This window comes from Paroedura picta, chromosome 2, assembly GCF_049243985.1.
Source record: "Paroedura picta isolate Pp20150507F chromosome 2, Ppicta_v3.0, whole genome shotgun sequence".
Classification (NCBI taxonomy): Eukaryota; Metazoa; Chordata; class Lepidosauria; order Squamata; family Gekkonidae; genus Paroedura; species Paroedura picta.
Window position 1 is genome coordinate 120,942,590 of NC_135370.1, and position 18,010 is coordinate 120,960,599.

Genomic DNA, 18,010 nt, shown 5'->3' on the forward strand with positions numbered 1-18,010 from the left:
TTTGGACATTTAGAACATGCAGGAAAACTTCTTTGACTTGTGTTGGTTTCTTCATTAAATTGGAATTTTCAGTGCTCTGATGTTTGTAATTTGTTCCTGACAAACCTGACAAAATGAAGTCTTTCAGACCTCCTGGAGTTGGCAAAATGCAAAAGCAGATAACTGCACTGGTTAAGCAGGGTCATTGGTTAGCAGAGTTGCACTATTGAGTGTTTAGAATGATACTACTAAATTGGTACATCTGGGAACGTGAACAGCATATGTTCAGAACTGTAAAGATAGTAAATCAGTTTATATATGTAGTAAGAAACGAAATATTTCTTACATTAGAAGGCACAATGAAAAAATAGTTCTCTCTTGTGCTTAAAGATAATATATTTATTTTGGTAAGCCTTCAAAATCAGATTCAATCAATAGTAAAAGGTTACATAAAATGCATTATAGATGTTTCTTTCAACAGAATTTGATGGTTACTCTGATTCTTCTGCTGCTGTCACCCATTCCAGGTTTGCTATAAAGGAAGAAATCAGTGTGTCTAGGCCAGGGGTAGTCAAACTGCGGCCCTCCAGATGTCCATGGATTACAATTCCCAGGAGCCCCTGCCAGCAAATGCTGGGTGATATTACAGATATACAAATCCCTACTGTAGAAGAAGAAACTCAAGAGTCATTAAATTCTGTTGAAAGTTTCACAAAAATAACTCTTATATCTTCTGTTAATAGTTGTGTAGGTTTTGGTTCTGGGATAGGAATCCAGGGAGAGGGAGAGTCTAGGACATTTCTAAAAAAGGAAAATAGAATCACAGTCTATAGAAGATTAAGATTCATTTTCAAAAACAATGCCACCATTGTTGCCATCTTTCTTTCTTTTTTTTTAAGAAATAGCAATCCTTAGAGACACTTCGTTGCATTCTAGACTGCATCAGTGATCTCCATACCAGGCATCTGCTGATTCTGAAAGTGTTAAATAGCAGCCTACAGCCTGAAGAATGATGGCAGATCATTTGAGAGTTGCTATCATAAGTACCACCACTTTGTTTCAGAAACTCAAAATGAAGACTAAATAAAGCAGATGGCTCTTTGAGCCCTGAGGACTCGGCTTTGCAGCAGTTCTACAAAGGAAGCCCTGTGTTCATTTTGACATTCATCACTGGATTTATGGAGCTCTAGTATACTGCTTGCCATTCCACTTCATAAATGTGGTCAAGGCTTTTGCAGGACCAGCTTAATTAACCCCCTTTATGTCTTAATTCCTGGAAGTACATAAGTGTGTTTGACTAGCCATGATGCTAACAAGAATCCCTGTTGATTTGTGCTCCGAAAGGGGAGTAGAATTTGTTGCCATGGCACTCCCAGATGCTTCCAAAATCCACAGCTCCTAGCAGTGAATGGGCTCCCAGCAGCATATCCTAATTGCCATTATGCAGCAACAAAACAATGATCAGAGATTGTCCACAGAGACTGAAATGAATAGGAGCATCCTTTCCTTCTGAATATGCACTGTGCAAGTTCATTTGTAAGCTTATTGTGGCTTCAGCAAAATAAGCTAGTAGGCTAATCATTAGGTGTCTGTGAAAATAGCAGAGAAACTAGGACACATTCCAGAGTAATTCCTACTGTTTGTTTGTGTGTTCTTTCCAGGAACATCTGAGAAAAACAAAAAAAACAACCTTCAATACACAGCTACACTCATTTTAGTTCTGCAGCTGATTAGGATTAACCTGGAACAAAACCACTATGAAGAACAGAGTTTAAAAATTAGGGAGAGAAGGGGTTAAAAAAATGGTGTGCCTTGAAGGCAGCAAATTAAATTAATCAAAGCCAGTCTCTCGTTTGTCCTCATAACACCTATCCTTCTCCAGGGATATCTAGGAACATAGAAATGTGAACTGGCAGCACAGAATTCCCGTTTATCAATTATATGCAACAAAGGGCTTGCCTGCTGAGTTGCTTTTGGCCCAGTCTGCACAATAATGGCCACGCCAGGCTGTTGATGGTGCATTGCTGTGAAGCTGCATGCTCTGCAGCATTCTTTGTCTCCATAGGGGACATACTTCATTGCCAGATCTGCTCTGGCACCGAAATGTGTCCCCCTGAGAAGCATGATGGCAGTGGAATAGCTCCATTGCATGTGAAGGCTTCAAGGCCTCGGGGGGGGGGGGGTTATTTTGCAGGAAGGTAGGATTGCATGGAACGTAACCTCACCTTCCTGCAATTTTTTTAAAAAAGGCCCTGGTCCATCCTGTACATCCTTTCTAAATAAATGTGATAAGAGACTTTTTATCTTCTTATATTTAATTAAGCCACTTAATTCTATCTCTCCTTTGTTATAATTTTGGAATTGTCCACTTTTTTCGTGCAGCAACTCGTCCATCCTGCGGCATGGCAAAGCACCATAAAGCCAACCAGAGCATTTCCCCCCACTGGGCCACCGTAGGGCAAGGAGGAGCCAGCCATTCAAGACCCAGTTCTTCCCTGTCCACATAGGCTTGCTGTGCAACAGGTCCCATTGGTCCCGTTGGCCTCCGCAGTGGCCAACATGGATTCTCCCGTTTTCCCTTAGCCTGGAGCAACTGAGGGCCCGATCCATGTCAGATCCTGGAAGGGGCCTGCTCACTGGTTGCATTATGTGGAAGTGGGGATTAGCCCCGCCTCCATATAACCACCCACTCAGCCTTTTCCGCCCGTGTGGAATCGGCCTTTTGAGATCTTTATTTTCTTTCTTCTCCATACACCTAGTTAAAATTATGGCTGAGAAGACTTCCTCAGTTCCATTCTATTATTTTTCCCTGGTTGCATTGTAACTTGGGTTGCAGTCAGATTGTCTTTTGGCAAAAAAGAAGAAAATGGAGAACTTGGAATATATATATTTACACATGGTAGAAGGTTGTCCCTTTAAGACTGATAAACACTCAAATGAGGACCCACGAGAACTTGTAAATGTGAGGGAACTGCATTTTAAGAACATAAGAGCCCTATAGGGTCAGACTAGTGGTCCATCTAGTCCAGCATCCTGTCTTGCACAGTAATCCAGCAGAACAAAGTTTTAAGAAAGTGGCCAACAAACTTTAATTCTGAGTATAAGCTTTTGTGCGCATGCATACTTCTTCAGATACCACTTCTTAAGGAGGGCCAACAACAGGGCATAGAGGTCAAGGAATATATAATATACTATTGTATATTATTGATAATTCTTTAAAAATTATAAAAGGTATATGTAAAGGAAAATATTTTGTCTCAAACATTTTTATTACATAATTGTCATTGACAAACACAATTTGTAAGTCTTCTGCTTGCAAGAAAAACTTATGGTTTATCTTTCCATAGCTGTGCAACAGAATAAGAGCACTTTTATACAACACTGGAAAGAAAACTCTCAAAACAACCCCTCTGGGCCAATTTTTTTTTGAAGTTTTCTTTTGGGGCTAAATGAATGGTTTTCAAGGAGGTTCTCTTTATCACCCAAGTTCAGTGAAATTCTTCTTCAACTGAAACAATAAGGAATCCCTTCCCATCCAAACTAACCCTTCCACCAAAGGGAATTTCAGAAAGGCTTACTAGTGCTCTAGCAAACAGAGGGCTAAATATGAATGATTTTCTGTTTTTTCTATTCTGAAAAAGACTGCACTACTATTCACATGTAACAGAAATAAAACAACAGTCCTTCAAAATAATCCCCTTTTGCACATTGAAAGATTCTCACCCATACAAACTTCGGCTACACAGTTTTGAAGAGGGTTTCTATAGCTTTTTTGCTTCTGTTTTGCAATACCACTGAATTAAAATTTAAAGAATAAAAATATATAATTCAGCGCATGCAGAGTTAATTTGAAGGGGTTTACTTTATATTTCCCCCCCCCCCCAATTTTATGAGTGCATTACTAGAGTACAAGAACCCTTGATTCTGACATTACAAACTCCAGTCTGGTACATTTTTCTAGTAATACTGAAATCCATAAGCTGGCAAGATCTGAGGAACTTGAAATTTCTCTTTCAAAAATCAGGGTACAGAGCAAAAACTTCTTTATGTTTAAACTTTCTGAGATAAAAGTGGCTGGGTATATTAACTCCCAGTTTGTTTTTACTGAGAACTTTTGAAGTAGGTTTGTGAACTTCAGTCATGGGTTTAAGTACATTTTTGTTTCTTTTCTTTTTTACTAGCATTATAAATACCTGCAGTAAATCCTGCTGCTGTGTGCACATCCTTAAGTCATACCAGGTAACTAAAATCCATTTCAATTGCCTTTAAAAGCAGAGTTGCCTCTTTTAATTGTGGAGAAGGTTAAGAGGCCCGTTTGACTTTGATTCTTCCATGCTTTGATATAAACAGATGCAATTATGCCTCAAATCTTATTCAACTATTATGGATCACTTGCTTTCCATGATGTCTCTGTCCATTCCATCATGCTGCTGACAAGTTTTTTTTTTAATCTGTCAGCTGGGTTTGTCTTATGTCCAGCACAAAAGTATTCTTATGAAGTAGTTGATAATATTTCAGTGTCCAGTTTCAGTATACATGCTTTTAAATGCACTGGGGCTTAGGTCTACAAAATTATGCTCAGGTCAGCAACCTTGGAGGATGAGCCTTTTCACTTCCCACCCTTCTAGTCTTGGTCCTCTAATTTTAAACTTTATATTCCATTTCATAAAAATGCTCATTCAACTAGCTAAAATAGCTTTGTTGGCCACTTTATTGCATTTAAGTGTCTTAGCTGTTGTGTCTTAGAAGTAAGAATGGTCTCTTAGGTTCAGTCTGTAAAATGTCACACATTTCTTACTATTGTGTAAACTACATTTTACATTTGGGTGGTCTTGAAGATGGTTATTTAAAAAAACATCAGTGTGTCTTATAGTTTGCCCAACAGTTTATGGGAAATATCTCCTAAATTTGATATTCTGTTCCAAAATGGAAAGGAATGGTCTGAGATGGCAGGGAGAGGGATGCACATGGTTCTTTGGTTTCAGTCAGATCATTACAGTCACCTGGATTTTCAAAGGCATGAGAGAGAAATAAAAATAGTTGGTATCCAAAGACCGATGGATCCTAATGGTTTGATTGTATTGGAGGATTTTTCCTGCTGGCACAGCAGATACTGTTCAGTCAATGGAATAGAGAAGTAACTCCTATAACTGAGAGAATGGCTTCTAAATTCCTTCCTCCAGTGGTTTGAGGGACAATAATATGGACAATAAGGTACAATAAAATGACAGGAACAATTGTCAGTAACAATGGGGAAAGACTAGATCTCGGAATCTGGCCAATTGTGAATGTGAAACCATTTTCAGGCTTACTGTACTACAATGATATTACTAAAATACTACCATAATTGATTCTGCTCAACCAGAAAAATTGTTTTAGGCAATTAGAAGGTTCAGAAGCAGCTTGTGCAATTCAAGCAAAATGTTGCTACCAAACAGGTGATAGTTGTAAGCTCAATAGCATTCTGCCTTCTGTACAACTAGACGAGATTGCTCCTAGACGTCTTCTCTGCCCTCGACTCAAACGGGCACCCTGGTATACTGGGGAGCTCCGGGAGAAGAAGAGGGAATTGAGACGACTAGAGCGAGTGTGGCGGAAGGCCCGTGACGAGGCTACAAGAACATCTCATCGCACGTTTATGAGGGCGTATGAGATGGCAGTGAAAGCGGCTAAACGTGAATTCTTTGCCGTGGAAATTGCATCCGCTAGCTCTCGCCCAGCTCAACTATTTAGGGTTGTTAGATCTCTTACCGCCCTGGAAGATGGGCGCCAAAATAGTAGGAATTTGACCATCAGCTGTGAGGCATTTGCGAGCCATTTCGCGGATAAAGTCTTGTCGCTCCGCCACTCCCTTCCAGCTACAGTTAATACAGTTAATGAACTAGAGGCCCGTTGGCCGCCTTTGGAGGTAACGTTTGATGGCTTCAGGCGGCTCTCTTTATCCGAAGTGGACGGGTTGCTGGGGAGGATGAGGGCAACCACCTGCCCCCTTGATCCCTGTCCGTCTTGGCTCCTTAAGGGGAGGGATGGACGGATAGGTGAGCAGCTCAGGGATATTGTTAACTGCTCTCTCCAGTTGGGGGAGTTTCCTGAGGTGCTGAAGGAGGCGATGGTGTGCCCTCTCCTCAAGAAGCCATCCCTGGACCCACATGACCCTGCAAGCTACCGCCCAGTAGCGCATCTAGCGTTCCTGGGTAAGGTGGTGGAAAGGGCTGCGGCGGACCAGCTCCTAGCGTTCCTGGAAGATACTTCGGCACTCGATCCATACCAGTCTGGCTTCCGCCCTGGTCATGGGGTGGAGACTGTGTTGGTCTCCTTGTTGGATGACCTTCGTCGCCAGCTTGACCGAGGTGGCTCTGCTGTGCTAGTTCTTTTAGATCTGTCGGCCGCGTTTGACGTGGTCGATCACGAGCTGCTAGCGAGCCGCCTTGCCGGTACGGGGATAAGGGGTACAGCATTACGCTGGATACGCTCCTTCCTCCAAAACCGGACACAGAGGGTAGCCGTGGGAGAGGAAGTATCGGGCCCTTACCGGCTCCCTTGTGGGGTCCCACAGGGCTCGGTGCTCTCTCCTACATTATTTAACATCTTTATGCACCCTCTGGCTCAACTGGTACGGAGCTATGGGCTGGGTTGCCACCAGTACGCTGATGACACCCAGCTCTTTCTCCTCATGGATGGCCACCCGGACTCCCCCCCAGATCCATTTGCCAGATGTTTGGAAGCCGTAGCTGGATGGCTCGAGCAGAGTCGCCTGAAACTCAACCCCTCCAAGACGGAGGTCCTGTGGTTGGGCCGTAGGGGGGCAGATCAGGAAGCGCGCTTACCCTTTCTGGCCGGGACGCAACTTAATATCGCATCTCAGGCCAGGAATTTAGGGGTGACCATCGATGCCTCACTAACACTCGAGGCACAGGTTAAACAGGTAGCTAGCCGGGCATTTTTCCATCTTCGCCAGGCTCGGCTACTAGCGCCCTATCTGTCCTCTGAACACCTGGCCACAGTGATCCATGCGACGGTCACCTCTAGACTAGATTTCTGTAACTCGCTCTACACCGGCCTGCCTCTGGGCTTGATCCGGAAACTGCAACTCGTCCAAAATGTGGCGGCTAGAGTCCTCACAGCTACACCATGGAGGGCTCACATCCAGCCAGTTCTGAGGCAGCTGCATTGGTTACCGGTCGCCTTCCGGATCAGGTTCAAGGTTTTGGTTTTGACCTTCAAGGCCATCCGTGGTCTAGGCCCAGCATATATGAGGGACCGCCTTTTGCCCTATATCCCCCGCAGGGCTTTACGCTCTGCGGGGGCTAACCTACTGGTCGTTCCCGGCCCCAAGGAAGCCCGCCTGGCCTCGACTAGGGCCAGGGCCTTTTCGGTCCTGGCCCCAACCTGGTGGAATGAGCTCCCGGAAGAGCTGAGGGCCCTGCGGGAATTACCAGCATTCCGCAGGGCCTGTAAGACGGAGCTCTTCCGCCAGGCTTATAACTGAGGCCGGGCGGAAAGAAGATCAGCCCCCCCCTCACAAACTGGTGGTAGAGAGCGTCACCCCCCACCGTAGATGAGGATGCGGAGAGCAAATGAGTAGGCTACGCCATCGCTGTTACAATTATTGTAAATCATTGGTTTTTATTGTCATTTTATGGTTTTAGGGGACGGGTTTATGTAAGCCGCCTTGAGCCTTCGGGGGGAGGCGGGGTATAAATATAAATATAATAATAATAATAATAATACTGCATTGGCAATCAGCAAGGCAGAGCTTTGATTTCACCTGTAGAACTCTAATAGGTTCTTGCATGCTATAAACTACGGTTCCAAATTGTTATAACTTACTTCACAACCAATTTCATTGGTGGAACATAACATTTACAGTGCCATCCTATGCAGTTGCTGAAGTCTGAATTCATTTATTCCAGTGAACTAAGATTTGAGTAACCCTGTCTCGGATTGTACTGTTAGTGTTTGTAAAAAGCTAAAATGATTATTATAGAAGTTTGGAATATGCTCAAACAAAACCATTCTTTCTTAATTCAGTGCATTAATGGATGAAGCAGAAATATTCTGATTGCCTTTAGTTTTGTTTAGTTTAATTTTCTGGTTTTGGTAAGCTGAATTTGTTTTCCTAACATTTTGAGTGAACAAGCATATTGTATTTTTACTTACAATGTTTTTGGAACATAGTCTGGACTTTAATATTGCAGGTCTCTCTGTTTTAGTCTGCTTCATCAGCACAGGCAGCTACCTAGACTCAGAAAATAATTGGCTTTTATAAATACTTGATACCATGAGAGCTATATTTATTTATTTTTTCATTTTAAAAGACTTAAAACTATTAGCACATCAATTAACAAACCTGATCCCAAAGCTCTGTCTCCATTTTTCTTGGCAATCTCAGCTGCGTTTCAGATCATAATTACAAATGCATATCAGTCCTCTTAATTTTTAAGTGTCCCATCATTACTAATTTACTTGGCATTCATTATAATGATGCCAGTTTCAGAAAACTCTTATTGATTTCATGTGTAATGCATTTAATGGTTTTAGTAATGTCTCAGACAGCATGTCCAGTCCAAAAACCTTGTGTGCTGTTAGCATTCCTGTTTTCATTAAGTATGCTATTACTTTATATGCCTAATTTTAGGAACACTTTGGGAAAACTGTTCAGTAGGAAGTGATGACCAGCAATGTCCCAACAATGCAAGTCAGGTGAGACTTTCCTATTCTGTAACTCCAGTCCAGACATAGGGCCTAGCCTCCCCTGCTACCTCAGGTGTCTTTATGTACACTGGCCAACTCTGGTGAATGGTGAAATTTCTCAGCAGTGACTGAGACATGATACTTGAGGACCAAACCAAGTGTATGCTAGAAGTTCTGTTAGAGGAACACCCATTTTCCAATGTGGTTTTCAGGCATATGGGAGTCCCGTTAGGACTGAGACTGTGGCACTTGGGGATGGAGAACTGAAGCCTTCTGCTGCACCCTTTTCCTGAAACTGTTTTCCCCATATGCTACAGTCCTAATCCAGATTGACCTCCTGAATATTTGAAAAATTAATCCTAAAAACATTTTCTTAATGTAATCTTAAAGGCAGTTTCTAGGAAGTAAGCCCCACTGACTAGACCTGAATGAAATTCTGATGCGTCCTCTTTAGGATTACTACTAAACTGAGGAAATTACTGGGAGCTACATATTTTCCCCACATAAATATAGAGCAAATCCTTGGTCTCTGAGCCACAACAATGTTATATTTAAACTAGTAATAAAGCCAGCTGTATGAGGAATACAGCGGGCGCTAGCAACTTACAGTTTGTTGTGTCCCCCGGCGGTGGCTCTGTGGGGCGGCGGCTCTGTGGGGCGGTGGCTCTGTGGGGTGGCGGCCTGACGCAGCGAGAGGTGCTTTGCGCCTCTCGCTGCGTCAGGCCAGGAGCAACTGCGAGCCGCGCTGCGCGTGGCTCGCAGTTGCTGGGGCTGGGAATCCGAGGGACCAATCGGCAGGCGCTTCGTGCCTGCCGATTGGTCCCTCCGATTGTCTGTCCAGAGGAAGGGTCCAATCCGGACCCTTCCTCATCACGGACACATCCTGCCCCAGAACCCCTTAGCGTTTTATTTAGTCCGCGGAGCCCACGCCGCTGCGGGCGGTGTTTAGATGTGACGGTTATTCTGGTAAAGGCATCACTTGGGTTTAGCTTGGGTTTAGAGACACGTACTCAATTTGTCATTGTAATAATTCAGTATAAGCAAATTTTTAATAAATTTTGACTGGAACACTGGCATCATATAGAAATTAGCAAACAAAAGAAAGAAGAAAATGTTCCCAACCAAACAAAAAACAGGGGAAGAAACAGAAACATTCTGTATATTAGCTGCACATTTCAAAGATGGAGGCAAGGAATATTTAGGGTGGAGGATTCATTAATATTTTCTTTACAAATATTTGGCAATTTCTTAGGAGTCACAGTAAGCACTTTCTGTGATTCCAGTTCACACCTTCATTAATGATTCCAGAAGAATATATTAAAGTACAATCCTAAACCGACTCACACCCTTCCAAATTCAATGGATTTACAGGACTGTAATACTGTTTAATAGAGCCTCTTCTGACCTTCTAAGTAGCAGTCAGGGCTGATCTCCTCTAGGATTGACTGGTTTGTTTACCTTGCAGTCCAAGGGACTCATAAGAGTCTTCTCCAGCACCAGAGTTCAAAAGCCTCAATTCTTTGACACTTGGCCTTCCTTATGGTCCAACTTTCACAGCCATACATTGCAACTGGGAATACCACAGCCTTGACTAAACGCACTTTTGTCAGCAGGGTGATATCTCTGCTTTTTAGGATGCTGTCTAGATTTGCCATAGCTTTCCTCCCCAGGAGCAAGCGTCTTTTAATTTCTTTGCTGCAGTCCCCATCTGCAGTGATTTTGGAGCCCAGGAAAATAAAATCTGTCACTACCTCCATTTCTTCCCCATCTATTTGCCAGGAATTGAGAGGGCTGGATGCCATGATCTTTGTTTTCTTTATGTTGAGTTTCAAGCCAGCTTTTGCACTCTCCTCCTTGGCCCGCATCAACAGGCTCTTTAGTTCCTCTTCACTTTCTGCCATTAAAGTGGTATCATCTGGTATCATCTACCAAAGATTAGGTTTTGATGAAAATACCACATCACATATTCAAAAGACAGAAAAACTATCTGGCACAAAACAATATCACCAGAACAAAAGAGAAGAAAAAAACTTAATCACTACACATTGATATATGTTAAATATGCTTTATCATTGTTTTGGCCTTGTATTGAGTGTCTACATAACTTCTAAAACTTGACAAACTGCAAAAGGCAAGATTAAAAAAACAAATAAAAATAGTTTCCGTCAGCTGGCTGTAATCTAAATCACAGACTATTGCCCCAAAAGCATTGGAAATGGCTGATTAATGTCTTTGAGGTCTTTCAGAGGCATTTACAATAAACGGTCTACTAAGCCCAAAAAGTGTTATTTCCTCAGCATTCCAGGAGCTTGTATCATGATTGAGGCCTCATGGGGCAATTTAGATTTTAAAAGTAGACTGAGAGAGTCTGAACCGTCAAATGATAGTTAAGAAAATAAAAGATTGTACTTGGGGTAAGTGTGTTTGTACAGGTGATGCCTGACTTTGGTGGCAGTTCCTGGCATATGTATTTTCACTTGAGGTGGTAGTTAAGGAAAGTAAGTTGATTGAGTTGCAGATAGGAATAGTTGTGTGCTCAGTCTAATTACCCTTAATGACTGAATTGTAGTTTTTCATGGGAGGGCAGTATTTTGTAAATGCATTTCTTCCTCAACTGGGCCTCAGAGGAAGAGAAATACATTGATGTGGCCTAGCATCAACAACTAACGTCCATATTTTCTGCTGACACAGTGTCTGCTGCTGCTTGGTGAAGCATAGAAGGTCCAACCTCTCCAAAGTGCAATAAATCCTACAAAATATTGTCGGTGAAGAGAAAACTATTTTTTCCCTCTCACGCAAGGCTCTGAGGACTGGTAGTGATATAATGATATGCACTCTCACACACATGCCCAGCAGGAGCAAGAACCCTATCAGTCTCATTATTTCCCTAATGATAGGTTTATATAGCACTGTTACACTGTCAAAAGATTTGAGGAAGAAAAAAGAGTCATTTAGGAAATGGAAGGAAGGCCTTATTACCAAGGATGAGTATAAACAAATAATCAATAATTGTAGGGGGAGTGTTAGAAAAGCTAAAGCTCAATATGAGCTTAGGCTAGCAAGAAGTGCTAAACATAATAAAAAAAGGCTTCTTTAGTTATATTTCAAACAAGAAAAAGAATAGGGACACCATAGGATCACTGCGAGGACAATAAAGTGAAATTATAACAGATGATGAAGAGAGGGCTGAACTGCTTAACTCCTATTTCTCCTCAGTCTTCTCTTGTGAGGGAAATAGTGATCAATGTGGCAAAAACGTAACACAACATAGGGGACGGGAATGGTAGCCTCGGATCACTGTTGGAACAGTCCACAAACACCTAGTTTCTTTAAATGAAACAAAGTCTACTGGGCCAGCATCCAAGGGTGCTAAAAGAACTTGCAGATGTCATCTCTGAATCTCTGTCCATTACTTTTGACACTTCTTGGAAAACAGGTGAGGTGCCAGACGATTGGAGGTGGGCAAATGTTGTCCCCATCTTCAACTAGGAGCCAGGCAGTGAGAGAGCACTGGTACAAAATGTTTTATCGTTGGTATGTAACTCCTAAAGTAGTAGCAAGGATGTCTAAGGGTGGTAACAACAAATGCTGGAGATGTCAGGATAAGGTGGGATCATTCTTTCATATGTGGTGGAGGTGTTGTAGGGTGTATACGTTTTGGTCTAAAGTTCACACGGAATTAGAAAAGATGTTAAACACTAAGTTTGCAATGAAATCTGAATATTGGTTATTAAGTTTCTTTCCAGATATTTTGCCAGTACAGGCAAGAACGCTTTTCTTCTAAGCCACATCGACGGCCAGACTTTTGCTAGCCAAGAATTGGAAAGTGAAGGCGATTCCTACAAAGGAACTTTGGCTAGAGAAACTATTGGAGTTTGCAAAATTGGCAAGATTGACAGTACTAGTTAATGGTTGACCAGAGAAGGAATTTCATGAGCAATGGAAAATGTTCATGGACTATCAGGCTAATCAATAAACAATTTATGGTGGTGAAGGGTGGTGGGGAAACTGAAGACTTGAAGATATTTGGTTAGGAGAACCTATTTTGGTAACTATTATGTTGTATGTATTATGAATATAATAATAATTATAAAAATTTTTAAAAAGGGAAAAAGGAGGATCCGAGTAATTATCGACCCGTCAGCTTGACATCTGTAGCTGGCAAAACTTTGGAACAAATAATCAAACACTCGGTCCTTGAGCAGCTGGAACTGAGAGCTGTGATTTCTAAGACTCAGCATGGGTTTCGCAAGAACAAGTCATGTCAGACCAACCTTATCTCTTTTTTCAAGAAAGTGACTACTTTGCTGGATCAGGGGAATACCATGGACATAGTTTATCTGGATTTTAGTAAAGCTTTTTTTTAATGCTGGATAACTCCAGCCTTTATTTTATTTAAAAGAGAGAATAATAGAAAGAAGAAAGAACAAAAAGTTATAGTTCCATAACAAATCAGTTCACCCTACTAACATATTTGTTAATACCTATGCCTATCTGGATAAATATTATTTAGTTAATACATATATACCTATCTGGCTAAATATTGTGAGACATACCCCCATTGTTCTTCAAATTCCTCTGCTGGTCTTCCATTAACTAGCATGTGTGAAAAGAATCTAGGAGTCTTAGTAGACCATACATTGAACATGAGTCAGCAGTGTGACTCAGTGGATAAAAAGGCAAATGGGATTTTGGGCTGTATCAAACGGAGTATCATGTCCAGATCATGGGAGGTAATGGTACTGCTTTACTCTGTTCTGGTTCGGCCTTGCTTGGAGTACTGTGTTCAGTTTTGGGCACCCCAGTTGAAGAGGGATGTTGACAAACTGGAACGTGTTCAGAGGAGGGCAACAAAGATGGTAAGGGGTTTGGAGACCAAGACGTATAAAGAAAGGTTGGGGAGCTTGGTCTGTTTCCTTAAGAACCCCTGCTGAGCTTCCTCATCAAATTCCACCCTCTCCAGGCTGTCCCCCCCCAAATTGCCAGGGATTTCCCAACCTAGAACTGGCAGCCCTACATACCTTAAGGAGACTCGCTTCTAACAAAGCTGACAAGAACTGTATATTGGGAGACACAATTCCATAGGCATGAGGATCTTAGTCCATGAAAAGTGTTAAAGGTCAAAAGTAGTACTGTTGGGCCAGAGATATTAGGTAACCAGCAAAGTTGATGCAGTGCTGGAGTTTTGTATTCTGAGCAGCTGACCCTGGAGAGGAGCCTTACTCTGGCCCTTAGAGTTTCAGAAATGTCTTCAAAGACACGACGTGAACAGCATGTATGACCCCACCAGTAGTCCAGTCTGGATGTAACAGCATGGATCAGTGCAGCAGTGTATCTAAATAATGGAATTAAATTTTAAAAATTAATTCCTAATGACCATATTACGGTGCACTCAGTTCTCATGGTTGCCAGCTTAAACCATTTCCTGATGTATCATTCCATCTTCTTTAGAATTTGTTAGTCACTGTGCCAGTTGCACTTTTCTCTTCTCTATTTTAGCTTCTGGCACTAGGCCTGTATTCCTGCCATACGTAATACCCATTATATGTAATCTGTCAGTATCTTCCACAAATTAATCATGGTAAATCATCAGCCATGGTTACATTCATTTCACCAGTAAACTGACGGTAAATTTACAGCAGAAAATTTGCCTTAGTCCCATGCAAAATATCTAATAGTACAATCGTATGCAGAGTTACTTCAGTTTGAGTTCACTGATTTGAATGGGCTGGCTGTGCATAGGATTGCATTGTAAATGTGGCTTTATTTATATGGTCTTAGGGCACCCAAAAAGTTGATGAGCTGAAGTATGAGGAACTGGATGCTTCATTGGGTGCAAAAAGCTTTTCATTAGTGCTAATGTATACTGAATTAAGTATGCAATTAGATTAAGTGTATTCATCAGGGTGTTTTTTTTTAAATAATTGGTTTATTTAATGTGATTGTGCTTTGTTGAGCTGCACAGTAATTGGGTATCTCTTTTCTTATAGGACAAGCTTGGCCAATGAAAGATACATGGGACATATAAACCATTAGGGATCAGATATAGACATTGGAAGAACTGTACAGGTGAGGTGTTTAAATTATTCCTTCTTTGTATAATGTAGTTTTATTATTTCTACTCAAGCAAGTATAGTTGCTTCATTCTTCCCAAGAGATTCAGAAATCAGATCCAGGTATTACAGGTATTGTAATCTAATGTTAACCCCCCCCCAACCGCCTTTAAAGGCCAGCTTGGTGTACTAGTTAAGAGTGCAGACTTCTAATCTGGTGAGCCAGGTTTGATTCCCTGCTCTCCCATGTGCAGCCAGCTGGGTGACCTTGAGCTTGCCACAAAACTGATAAAGCTGTTCTGACCGAGCAGTAATAGCAGAGCTCCCTCAGCTTCATTTACCTCATAGGGTGTCTATTGTGGGGAGAGGAAAAGGAAGGCGAATGTAAGCTGCTCTGAGCCTCCTTCTGGTAGAGAAAAGTGGCATATAAGAACCAACTCTTCTTCTTCTAAAATAATCAGTGCCAGATTGAATAAATGCATAGCAACATAGTTGGCAGGCAAACAGTGAATTTTCAGTACTGATTTGGTATTGTTTTTATTAGGGAATTCTTACTGCTTCTCTCTCCCCCATCATTGAAACTGAGTTGGTGTCTCCCCAGACACATATTTGTTATTCTTTGACTGCCTATACGTAGGTGTTCTGTTCCTACAGCCTTCCAGTTTTCTGTTTAGAATTTGAATAATCCCACAAGTAAGTTTAGAACCCACAAGAGCACAGCTCTAACCTTTGACACAGGACTACAGAGCATTGTCTCCCCACCCAGTTTGGCTAGTTCAGGTTGCTGGGCAGCTTACCTCACCAGCGGCTGAACCCAGCAGCACATACACTTGCCTTCAGGAATCCTGTGTTGTGCCTATATACTGTAAACTTTAATTGTAACAAATATTGCTTTATTTTATATTGCTTTTTAAAATTGCCATTCTAAGTTCAGTCCCAAAATTTCAAAACATTTTGAGGCTAAGAAAAGAAAGAAAGAAAGAAAGAAAGAAAGAAAGAAAGAAAGAAAGAAAGAAAGAAAGAAAGAAAGAAAGAAAGAAAGACAGGGTGTGATATTCGTTAAAAATCTAATTTTAATGATACTAAAATGATTACATCACTTGCCATGTATTGTGTATGAAGCGCTATTAAACCTTTAATCCACATAACAATAACAGCCCTGTGCCTGAATTGGGAATTCTAACTTCTGTTCCACATGTATGACCACTAAAGTAGATCACTGTTCCCATGTTATTTATATGAAGGGTGGAGGAAAGGGGAGTGCATCCTTTTTGTACTCTGCTTGATCATGGAGAAATGCTAACTCTTCCCTTCTGCTCATAATAATAACACACTTTGCTACTGTCCTACTATTAAGTAAATTGTACTGTCCTACTATTAAGTTACGTCTGTTGCTGAACAGGATAGGCATGAGTAGGGAAGGAAAAAATTAGGTGGTGGGAGAGAAAAAAGAATGAGAAAAATTTGAAAAAGAGGGAGAGAAATTAAAGAAAAGAGAAGGAAAGGAGAGCAGAAAGGCTAGACCAGGCTTTCTCAACCAGGGTTTCATGAAACTTGGGGTTTCTTGATGGTGTTTGAAGGGTTTCCCAAATGGACATGGTCATGTCAACTTGCCCCCCCCCATGGCCAATGGTGGGCCTGGAGGGGGTGGAAAGGGGCAATGGGTGGGTGTGTATGCAACCATGCCTCTCAACCATATTCTGCATGCTCATGCTACATCTGAAAGCCTGAAGAATGTTTCAGGGGGTTCTCAGTGGTAAAGTAGAGAAAGGCTGGGCTAGACTATTGGAGAAAATGAGCTGGTGGCATGTTGGCAATTACTTAGGCAGCCATTAGTCTTGTTTTGCCCCAGTGCAGGAGTGGTTGAACAGCATGACCTGTTAGGCAAGTTTGTTTCAATGTTGCAGAATGGGGAGCCTAACTGATAGAGTGCCCTTTATTGTGCTTTGACTTCCCTGTGCTCCTAGTGGATGCAGCCAGAACTGTACTAAAACAAAATAACTGGGAAAGCATTCAGCTGGATACAACATGAACCTGGCACTGGGCCTCTCCAGATGACTTGGGCCACCCCAATTTGGTCCCCCCACCCCAGTCCTCCCCTCTTGGTAGCATTGCCTATCAGCTTTTACAAAATCTGTCTTAAAAGGTACGTGAGGTCCATTACTCATATGCTGTATCCTATTAAAATCAGCCACATTAACATAGTACCATAATCTTAGTCAAGTGGCCTGTTGGGGTTTTGTGTGTATGTATGCATAATTAAGTGGGCAGGGCTTGGAAAATAATATATCTGCTTGTTTTGTTTTTTGTTTTTTTAACCATGTCTCTTTCCAAAGGCTCATTTTAGCACAGAAGACATAATGGTAGGGAAGGGAAATAATGGCATTCTATTATCTTTCTCTTGCTTAGTCTCCATAGTGGTAGCACTCATGTATCAGAATAAAGAGCCACCATGCAGCCATTACACTACTATATATTTGTGTAAGATAGTGTAAGTATGTATATCACTTATACAAAGGGAAGGGATATCAGGTATGAAGTGGCTTTTTAGCTATCAAATTGTACAGTGGCCAGTGGTAAGGCATGCCATTAGTAGGGAGAAAAATGTTGTAATTTGGAGTTTGGTCTCTACAGATCCTTCACCTTTAGTTTTAAGAAATTTTTCTCTCTCTTAGCAGGGAATAGGCAAGAGGGGGGAGGGAGTCAATTGCTCTCTGCATTCACCCAGGAGATCTTTATAAACGCTAATAGCCTCTCTGACTCAAGACAATGAAATGATCAGGACACACCTCCAGCAAGAGGTTGAAACCTAGCAGGGGCTGAGGACTGGGAGGCAAAAGACACTAGAATGTATCTTCCTGAACATTTCAAGAAAGGCTACTTTGATCCACAGAAGGATGGGCAAACAGAGGTAATAAAAGACCATGAAAAGGAGGGGAAGGCTGATTCTATATAGGGAGAGTTTTCACATCTGAGCTCCCGCTGAAGGCCACCATTGCCATGGGGAGAAAACAAAGGTCTGGCCGCCTGAACAAAGACACTAGAGTATTGAGCAGCTTTTAGAACAACGTAATTTCTAAGTTAAAGACAGGGGGGACAGAGGAATTGTGCTTACACCTTTCTTTTGAATTCCTTGCTCAATCTGTTGCTATGTGTGGACATTTAATTTAATTGTTAATAAATGTTGGTGTCTGTACACATAGGCTTAGAGCCTCTTGTGGCGCAGAGTGGTAAGGCAGCTGTCTGAAAGCTTTGCCCATGAGGCTGGGAGTTCAATCCCAGCA

The 18,010-nt window shown here is 41.9% G+C and overlaps 1 protein-coding gene across 20 annotated transcripts in view; it reads left to right on the top strand.

The window, feature by feature from the left end:
- The window catches only part of TSPAN18 (tetraspanin 18), a 243,203-nt gene that overhangs the window by 189,230 nt on the left and 35,963 nt on the right, over nucleotides 1-18,010 (top strand). For 8 of the 20 annotated variants that reach the window (XM_077322256.1, XM_077322258.1, XM_077322255.1 and 5 more), the window contains one exon: nucleotides 14,664-14,742. The gene's annotated coding sequence lies outside the window, so the exon portion shown is untranslated. Of the gene's footprint in view, nucleotides 1-4,160; nucleotides 4,219-8,617; nucleotides 8,683-14,663; nucleotides 14,743-16,693; nucleotides 16,873-18,010 lie in introns of all 20 variants that reach the window. The other 12 variants (XM_077322263.1, XM_077322262.1, XM_077322267.1 and 9 more) reach the window with 6 other exon arrangements.